The sequence below is a fragment of the Oncorhynchus masou genome, chromosome 16 (assembly GCF_036934945.1).
Source record: "Oncorhynchus masou masou isolate Uvic2021 chromosome 16, UVic_Omas_1.1, whole genome shotgun sequence".
Taxonomy (NCBI): Eukaryota; Metazoa; Chordata; class Actinopteri; order Salmoniformes; family Salmonidae; genus Oncorhynchus; species Oncorhynchus masou.
Window position 1 is genome coordinate 6,480,232 of NC_088227.1, and position 10,782 is coordinate 6,491,013.

A 10,782-nucleotide genomic window follows, 5' to 3' on the forward strand; every position below is an offset into this window, starting at 1 on the left:
TTCAGTTGTGTTCTCTATCCTTCATACAGTATGCATTCAGCTCCTCTGGTGGTGAGAGTTCCTGTGAGGAAGGACGAATTAATCCCGCCAATGGACATGGGGGCTACGTCCCCAAAGGTTATCCGCTCTTGATTCAATTTAGAATATAACCTCCCATGTGTGAGCCTCTACACAGCACACACAACTCTAAAGATACCCCTCCGTCTGGCACTCTCTCTCACTCTGTTTACCTCCCTAAATCCAAGCCTGGGTTTCTCCAAAGTGAGCACACTCAGTGCATTTCCTCCACTTGTCTTTTCCCTGCACTCACTCCATCCATCTTTACCGTTTGCTTTCCCAGGGCCTGCTGTATTTCAACATCAGGCTGAGGATGCTAGAGAAGAGGCAGCAGCAGATCAGGGAGCTGCGGACCAAGCAAGAGAGTCTGAGGGGGGAACTGGAGGATGCCAAAAGCAGACTCATGCTGGACCCCAGGAAGTGGAACGGAAAGTGTGAGTAGCCTACTATAGAAATCTGGCGTTTAAAGTGTCCTGAAAGTGTACCTCCTTGTTTTGTAACAGGGTTGTGGTAAAGATGGACTTCTGTGTAACTGTAAGTGCTACAGTCAATCTATTATCTGATGTTAGCTTATGTTTAACAAATGGCTTTCCTACATTTAGCCTCTGTGAGACTATTGTAAGTGGACAACAAATGTGTAACTATTTAGCTACAGTAGCACTGCATTCCCTGGCCTCTGTTCAAAGAGTTAGTCACAAACAAAATACAGATCTTAAACCATACAGTAAACAAACCCCGCCTACAGCGTAGGAACATCTGATATCCTAAGCGCCTTTATAAACTCAGCAAAAAACGTCCTCACTGTCAACTGCGTTTAATTTCAGCAAACTTAACATGTGTAAATATTTGTATGAACATAACAAGATTCAACAACTGAGACATAAACTGAACAAGTTCCACAGTCGGGTGACTAACAGAATGTGTCTCTGAACAAAAGGGGGGTCAAAGTCAAAAATAACAGCCAGTAAGGAAGGGGAGGGGGGTTCAAAATCAAAAGTAAGTCAGTATCTGCTGTGGCCACCAGCTGCATTGAGTACTTCAGAGCATCTCCTCATGGACTGCACCAGATTTGCCAGTTATTGCTGTGAGATGTTACCCCACCGCCGATCATACAGGTCCCAGACGTGCTCAATGGGATTGAGATCCGGGCTTTTCGCTGGCCATGGCAGAACACTGACATTCCTGTCTTGCAGGAAATCATGCACAGAATGAGCAGAATAGCTGGTGGCATTGTCATGCTGGAGGGTCATGTCAGGACGAGTCTGCAGGAAGGGTACCACATGAGGGAGGAGGATGTCTTCCCTGTAATGCACATCGTTGAGATTGCCTGCAATGACAACAAGCTCAGTGCAATGATGCTGAGACACACCGCCCCAGACCATGACGGACCCCCTACCTCAATCCTGCTCCAGAGTACAGGCCTCGGTGTAACACTCATTCCTTCGACAAAAAATGTGTATCCGACCATCACCCCTGGTGAGACAAAACCGCAACTCGTCAGAGAAGAGCACTTTTTGCCAGTCCTGTCTGGTCCAGCAATGGTTGGTCCATAGGTGACGTTGCTGCCGGTGATGTTATGCCTTACAACAGGCCTACAAGCCCTCAGTCCTCTCTCAGCCTTTTGTGGACAGTCTGAGCACCGATGGAGGGATTGTGCGTTCCTGGTGTAACTCAGGCAGGTGTTACCATCCTGTACCTATTCTGCAGGTTTGATGTTCAGATGTACCAATCCTGTGCAGGTGTTACACATGATCTGCCACTGCGAGGATGATCAGCTGTCTGTCCTGTCTCCCTGTAGTGCTGTCTTATGCATCTCAGAGTGGATATCGCAATTTATTGCCCTTGCCACATCTGCAGTCCTCATGCCTCCTTGGAGCATGCCTACGGCACTTTCACACGGATGAGCAGGGACCCTGGGCATCTTTCATTTTGTGTTTTTCAGAGTCAGTAGAAAGGCCACTTTAGTGTCCTAAGTTTTCATAACTTAATTGCCTACCGTCTGAAAGCTGTTAGTGTCTTAACAACCGTTCCACAGGTGCATGTTCAGTGATTGTTTATGGTACATTGAACAAGCATGGGAAACAGAACAAGCATGGGAAACAGGGAAACCCTGATTTCTACGAATTATCTTTGAAAGACAGGGTCCTGAAAAAGGGACGTTTCTATTTTTGCTGAGTTTGACATCTGCCATACTTACGGTAATGTGCGTTATGCCCTATGGCAGTACCATTCCACTCCATGAAACATAGACAAATGTATTGTGCAGGTGTCAAGCAAACGCGTGTGGCTCAAATGTGTGGCTCATAAACACAAACATATACAAAGGAATTGGCGTCGGACCATAGCTTTGCATTTTTAAACAAGGTTTTATTATCTTCAGGTCCATTTTAGCGTAGTCGTAAACTTTTAAAGTGGTTACTGCTCGTTTTAGCCAAAGTTAATGTTTTTAAAAACCTTTTTAGGAAGGCACTTCTTTCTCTCACAAACAGAAGGCAAGCAAGTGGATCCGGTCTCCAACTCCAAATAGACAAAATGGCGGAACAAAAACCCACTGGGCAATACACTGGTTGAATCAACTATGTTCACGTCATTTCAATGGAAAAGATGTTGAATTGACATGCAGGTCGCCCGAAGGTTTGCTAGACAAGATCCATGCCTTTGTAGCTGAGCTCTATCCATTGTAATCTATTTCTGGAAGTTTCTCAACAAACCAAATGCCTCCAGGTCTTTGCAATCTAAAGAAAACAGTATTTGGGGATTGTAATGAAATCTGATGTTTGTTAAGCCTTCGCAGAAGGCAGGAATCGTGATTGCAGGCAATGGTCAAACACAGGTGGGCAGTCAAAAATACCTCACAACCATACAAACAGAAAGAACTGAACTCAATAGGGAGCTGATGAGGCCAGGTGAGAAACCAACAGAGGTGAAATCAATGAACAAAAATGAAAAACAGGGCTACATTCCAGAACACAGAGAAACAGGGCTACGTTCCAGAACACAGAGAAACAGGGCTATGTTCCAGAACACAGAGAAACAGGGCTATGTTCCAGAACACAGAGAAACAGGGCTATGTTCCAGAACACAGAGAAACAGGGCTACGTTCCAGAACACAGAGACAGGGCTACGTTCCAGAACACAGAGAAACGGGCTACGTTCCAGAACACAGAGAGACAGGGCTACGTTCCAGAACACAGAACACAAGGTTGACTAAGAAAAGAACAGAAGAACCTTACAATGGTGAATCATATAATTGTTTCGCCCAAGAAGATTACAAGAGTAAGCAGCCAAAGCGACTCAGGAATCGCATTTGTAACTTTTTTAACCTGCCTATTTTCTGAAGTCCCATTTTCATTTGAGTAGAGGGAATGAGGAACCACAAAGAATCGCACAAAGGTCACTGAATTCAAAATTAGCCCACCTCATTAACTTACTAGTGATATAGAGGAAGAGAAAATACTTTTCAAATCCTTGTCTTTGCAAAAATCCTGTCCGTTTGTGTGTGTGTTCTCATGTTTGCAGGTGGCTTGGGGGTGGTATGTGTGCCGGTGTGCATCTTGAAATCAAAAATAATTATTTTCCCTCTGCCACATCTCCGATCCCTATGTCCCTGAGATGTTTCCCAATGGTTAGGGGACCGCAGGTTGGTCCGAACCCATGATGGGAGAGGTCAGGCTATATAAATCCGCATTTCATCCTTTCCTGTTGTGATTCTGAGGGTAATGTGTTTTGAGCAGCCCTCATCAGACATCCTGGCGTATCCAGCCCTGTCAAAGATATGTCATAATCAATCTTCATGTCCCTGTATGATTCTTGAAGGCTGTGACAACAGAGGAGCGGTCACAGTGGAGTCACACCGTTTCAGAGATGTGTAGAAGTATTGTATCACATAATGAGCCACCCTATTTCAAATGCAGCAGATTTGGGTCAATTCAAATTGAAGGCAGTCACTTTTTAGGTTATTGATACGTCATTGAAAATATATGTCCCATTTTCAATTAATGCATTGGAATTTTTGTTTACTTCCTGAATTGACAGGCTTCAAATCGAATTGACCCCAACTCTGATGTATAGTGGCTATTGTTACCACTTAATAACAGGGTACTAAGACATGCTATAAGCTTTTTACCACAGAAATGGAAATTCCATGGAATTATGTATGGCCATTTAAATTTCAAGAGTGGCTACATCTTTTATGTATGTTTGAAGCTGTACATCTGCTGTACTTTTTGTGTGCATCTAACGGGCTACTGTACTTTTCCCCCTTTTTTCCCCCCTTTTTCGTGGTGTCCAATTGTTGTCGTAGCTGCTATCTTGTTTCATCGCTACAACTCCCGTACGGGCTCGAGAGAGACAAAGGTTGAAAGTCATGCGTCCTCCGATACACAACCCAACCTAGCCGCACTGCTTCTTAACACAGCGCGCATCCAACCCGGAAGCCAGCCGCACCAATGTGTCAGAGGAAACACAGTGCACCTGGCAACCTTGGTTAGCGCGCACTGTGGCCCGCCAAAGGAGTCGCTGGCGCACAATGAGACAAGGACATCCCTACCAACCAAGCCCTCCCTAACCGGGACGATGCTAGGCCAATTGTGCGTCGCCCCATGGACCTCCCGGTTATGACAGAGCCTGGGCGCGAACCCAGAGTCTCTGATGGCACAGCTGGCACTGCAGTACAGCGCCCTTAACCACTGCGCCACCCGAGAGGCCGCTACTCTACTTCTCATCGCTAACGCTAATCTTCCTCCTTTCGCTCTTTTTCTCATTCTCTCCTTCCCTCCATAGTTGAGGTGGACCCAGATTTGGACATGGAGTACCTGGAGGCTTTGGAGCAGGCCACGGGTGAGCTAGAGTACTGTGTCAACCTATGTAAGTCGCATGTCATGATGGAGACTTGCTTCGACATTGTGGTGTCGGCGACCGCCATCGCGCAAAGGGGGCAACAGAAAGGAGGTGTGAGAGAAAGAGACAGTTGACGTGGAAGGGCAATGGAGTAAAACCAATCAGTTTTCCAAAAACAAGCAAAGGTCCCTTATTTCAAAGCCTGCGAGACTGATAAGAGTCAAAGGAGGAAAAAGGGCAGATGGGAAAGAGGACGAACTTGAAAGTAAACCGGTGTAGGTTACCGAGGTAACCATATGAAGAGGATGGTGCGTGCTACTTGTACGGTAGAGAAAGCCTGGCTTCAATCAAAGTACAATTAAAAGGAACTTTGGACAAACTTTCTCCATTTCCTATGGGTGGAAGAATAGTTGGAACTGAGGATGACCAAACACTTTTGTCACTCTCACCAGGAAGTGCCTGGATCTGACTGATTCCAAGGGAATATCATTTTTTTCCTGATCGGTGCTAGTCTTAAAAACCAGCTTACCTGAGCAAACTAAATGTTTTACATCCTTCTCAGTAGTGAGAAGTTATTTTGGCCACTGAGTTTCCTTTGGGTTAGAGCAAACATTTATGTCCATTCCCAATGTCTGCAATAGAAGGTTGTCAGGAATGATTTGGGCTCAAAACAGACTTGCGGTTATGAACTCAGTTATAAAAAGTTGGCCCAGCATCGTTCACGTTAGGGGAAGTTTTTTTCCCCTTGTCCCATAGCGCCTCCTTGTGGCAGGCAGGGTGCCTGCAAGCTGACCTCGTTCGCCAGCTGGACAGTGTTTCCTCTGACACATTCCAGGTTAAGCTAGCAGTGTGTCAAGAAACAGTGCAGCTTGGCAGGTTTGTTTCAGAGGACGTATGGCTCTCGAACTTCGCCTCTCCCGAGTCCCATCGCTGCAACTCCCCTATGGACAAGACTGTAAATACCAATTGGATATCACAAAGGGGTAAAACATAGTTGATCAGGCACTACTCCTGTTCAATGGCTGTGTGATGTTGCTGGATATTAGCGGGAACTGGAACACGCTGTTGTGTACGTCGAACCAGAGCATCCCAAACATTATAATCGGTGACATGTCTGATGATTGGCCGTTGAATAACTGGGATATTTGCTGCTCCGGGAATTGTGTACAGATCCTTGTGACATGGTGCCATACATTATCATGTTGAAACATGAGGTGATGGCGGAGGATGAATGGCACAACAATGAGCCTCAGGACCTCGTCACGATATCTCTATGCATTAAAATTGCCATCAATAGAATGCAATTGTGTTCGTGGTCTGTAGTTTATGCCTGCCCATACCATAACCCCACCACTACCATGGGGGACTCTGTTCACAATGTTGACATCATCAAACCACACACTCACACAATACAATACATGCTGTCTGCCATCTGCCAGTATAGTTGAAACTGGGATTTATCCATGAATAGCAAACTTCTCCAGTGTACAGCAGCCATCGAAGGTGAGCATTTGCCCACCAAACTGCAGTCAGGTCAAGACTCTGGTGAGAAAAACGAGCACACAGATGCGCTTCCTTGAGACTGCTTCTGGTAGTTTGTTCAGAAATGATTTGGTTGTGCAAACCCACAGTTTCAGCAGCTGTCCGGATGGCTGGTTTCAGGCCATCTTGCAGGTAAAGAAGCTGGAGGTCCTGCGCTGGTGTAGTGACACGTGGTCTGCGGTTGTGAGGAGGTGCCACGTTCTGACCTTTTATTCATGTCTTTGTTTTAGTATGGTCAGGGCGTGAGTTGGTTGGGTTGTCTATGTTCTGTTTTCTACGTTGTGTTTGCGTTTGGCCTGGTATGGTTCTCAATCAGAGGCAGGTGTCGTTAGTTGTGTCTCTGGTGTCGTCTCTGATTGAGAATCATACTTAGGTAGCCTTTTCCCACTTGTGTTTCGTGGGTGTTTATTTTCTGTTCTGTGTTTTATTTCACCGTTCAGGACTGTACGTTTGTCGTTTTATTGTTTTTGTTTCAGTGTTCACTATTCGTATTAAAAATGATGAACACAAGATGAACACCTACCACGCTGCGCTTTGGTCCTCTCCTTCATACGACGACCGTTACAGGAAGGTTGCACGTACTGCCAAATTCTCTAAAACGACGTTGGAAGCGGCTTACGGTGGAGAATTTAATATTACATTCTCTAGCAACAGCTCTGGTGGATATTCCTGCATGCCATTTGCACAAAACCTCAACATTATTTTTTTGTGGTATTGTGTTATGTTACAAAACTTCACATTTTAGAGTGGCCTTTTATTGACCCCTGCACAAGGTGCACATGTGAAATGATCATGCTGTCTAATCAGTTTACTGATATGCCACACCTGCTAGATGGATGGTTTATCTTGGCAATGGATAAATACTCACTAACAGGGATGGAAAGAAATTTGTGCACAAAACTTGAGAGAAATAAGCTTTTTGTGCATATGGAAAATTTCTGTGCTTTTGTTTCATCTCTTGAAACATGGGACCAACATATATGTTGCGTTAATATTTTTTTCAGTATAGTTACCATGAGGTTGCATGACTTAGATCTGAAAACAGAGCAAGAGGGACATTTCCCATAGGTCTTTTCAGAAGTCTTTGACCTTGTGGCGTTTGGGTGGCCGGTGAAAGCTTGTAAATCGGAGCCAGTGCCTGTGAAGTACCCAAAATGTGATTTGATGCCCAGTTAGTTCTGCAATGTGGTTGAATCAAATTGTATTAGTCACATCGCCGAATACAACCTTACAGTGAAATGCTTACTTACAAGCTGGCTGATCCCGCCCTGGCTTACATTCAGGGCGGGATGTAAATGTAAAATGTTGTCTAAAATAAATCACTTGACTCACACAGCCTCAGTCACTTACTCACCTTGTCCACTGTGACTGGCTAAACATGTGACAGGCTAAACATCTAGGTGGCTAGCTCATCTATGTCTGAACTGTACACTCAAAAATACAGAAAGGAGTGGGAATCAAACCCCGAATTCAAAGGCTGGTTGAAGCCATTTATTTGCTATGATACACGGGCATACTGCCTGTATTGTAAGGCTGATTTCTACTCTACTACAAACTTAGTGACGTAAAAAAACACATGACAACTCAAAAACATACTCAAAAGGCAAAGCCTAAAAACAGTTCCACCCAAAACAAGCTGCCATTTATGGTTAAAAAAAGTTACTCTGCAAAAAAGTTTGAGGCCACCATGGCATTAGCTATCGCTGAACACTGTTCCATGCTGGCATGTGATCACATTGGAGAAGCATGTAGAGCTGCTTTCTCAGACTCCACTGCTGCTACCCACTTCAACATGCACAGGACAAAGTGCACAGATTGTTCATGGTGTTCTAGCACCAATACTTTCTGAAAAGGTTGGTCGCAGATGTGTTGAACCAGCGTTTCAGCATCCTCCTCGATGACGGATATAAGTGTTTCTATGTACCTGGGGGTTGTGATAAGGTTCTTTTGTGACACCAAGCAGACAATTGTATCAACATTTCTGGGGCTTGTTGAGTTGGAGGGAGGAGATGCCAAATCTATAGCCCGTGCTGTTGTGTCTTTCCCAGAGAAGCGTCGTCTTAAAGAGAAACTCCTGAGGATAGGGATTGACAATGCCTCTGTTATGACGGGGATTAACAATGGGGTCCATAAAGTGATGGAGTAAAGCCTCAAATATCTGGTTTTTATTTGCTGTCTGTGCCACTCTCTGCAGCTTGCTGTAAGTCACGCTTGCAGATACCCTCTATACACAACATTCCAGCCAAGAAAAAAGTAACATATCTTGGGATTACCATATCTAAGGATCAATGAGAAAGATGCTCATTACATTTTAAATTTTATACCTATGATTGAAAAAAAAACTAAAAGAAGTTGAACCATTGGTTTTATCCTTGAAATCCAAGGGATTTATCCTTGAAAGGTTGAGTATTGCTTTCTAAAGCTGAAGGTATCTCCAGACTTACTTATGCAGCCCAGTCCCTATATCTTGACAACAAAATAGGTAAAGCGGTTGACCAGGTGCTTTTCAACTTCATCTGGAAAAATCTTACACATTATATTAGGAAATCTGTTACGAACTCCTATAAATATGGTGGTCTCAACCTTTTAGATTTTCGTACTTTGAATAATACTTTTAAGATAAATTGGGTTAAACATTTCTTAAAGAATCCAACTTCAATTTGGAATTTCATCCCTCCTTATATCTTCTCCTGTTTTGGTGGCCTCAATTTTATGTTACTTTGTAACTATAACATTGATAAGATTCCTGCAAAATAATCTGCTTTTCATAGACAATTATTCATAGCGTGGTCGTTAATAAATAAACATAATTCTTTCATTTGGAATAATAAGGACATTTTGTATAGAAACAAGTGTTTTATTTTGAATAGCCTGGACTTGGGAGGAAGTATTGTAGAGATATGAAAGCCTGCCGGGGAAGCAGATGGAGACAGAGAAGGAGGATCAACGACGACTCCGTGCGTCTTGTGCCAGCTCCCCGCACTTGCCAGGCTAAAGTGAGCATCCAGCCAGGACGGGTTGTGCCAGCTCTACGCTCGAGACCTCCAGTGCACCTCCACAGTCCAGTACGTCCTGTGCCTCCTCCCCGCACTCGCCCTGAGGTGCGTGCAATCTGCCGGATGCCACATGTACCGGTTCCACACGTCAGGCCTCCAGTGCGCCCTGTGTCTGCTCCTCGCGCTCGTCCTGAGTTGCGTCTCACCAGCACGGTACCACCAGTGCCGGCCCCACGCACAGAGCTTCCGGCGACAGGTCCCAGTCCAGAGGCAGCTGTTTATCGTGGTCTCTGATTGGGGATCATATTTAGATAGCCATTTTCGCTTTGTGGGATCTTGTCTAGGTATAGTTGCCCGTGAGCACTACTCTGAGCTTTACGTTTTGTTTGTTTGCTTTATTGTTTTTGTTGAGTTCTCTTCCTAAATTAAAGGATGGAAACATACATTTTGGCTGCATTTTGGTCCACTCCTTACGACGATTGTGACAGGGAGATTGTATCCATTCCTTATGTCACAAGTTACTGGAATACATTGATCACTAATATATATGTCACGACTTCCACCGAAGGTGGCTCTCCTTCGTGTTCGGTCGGCACTCGGCGGTCGTCGTCACCAGTCTACTAGCTGCCACCGATTTCCCTTTTCAAATCAAATTCATTTATATAGCCCTTCGTACATCAGCTGATATCTCAAAGTGCTGTACAGAAACCCAGCCTAAAACCCCAAACAGCAAGCAATGCAGGTGTAGAAGCACAGTGGCTCGGAAAAACTCCCTAGAAAGGCCAAAACCTAGAGAGGAACCAGGCTATGTGGGGTGGCCAGTCCTCCTCTGGCTGTGCCGGGTGGAGATTATAACAGAACATGGCCAAGATGTTCAAATGTTCATAAGTGACCAGCATGGTCCAATAATAATAAGGCAGAACATTTGAAACTGGAGCAGCAGCACGGCCAGGTGGACTGGGGACAGCAAGGAGTCATCATGTCAGGTAATCCTGGGGCATGGTCCTCGGGCTCAGGTCCTCCGAGAGAAAGAAAGAGAATTAGAGGGCACACTTAAATTCACACAGGACACCGAATAGGACAGGAGAAATACTCCAGATATAACAAACTGACCCTTGCCCCCCCGACACAAACTACTGCGGGGAGGGGGCCCAACCCAACCCAGACAGGATGACCACATCAGTGAATCAACCCACTCAGGATTCTAGCAGCCGTATTTAGCACTAAACGAAGTTTATTTAGTGCTTTATCCGGGTAGCCGGAAAGTAGAGCATTGCAGTAGTCTAACCTAGAAGTGACAAAAGCATGGATTAATTTTTCTGCATTTTTGGACAAAGTTTCTTATTTT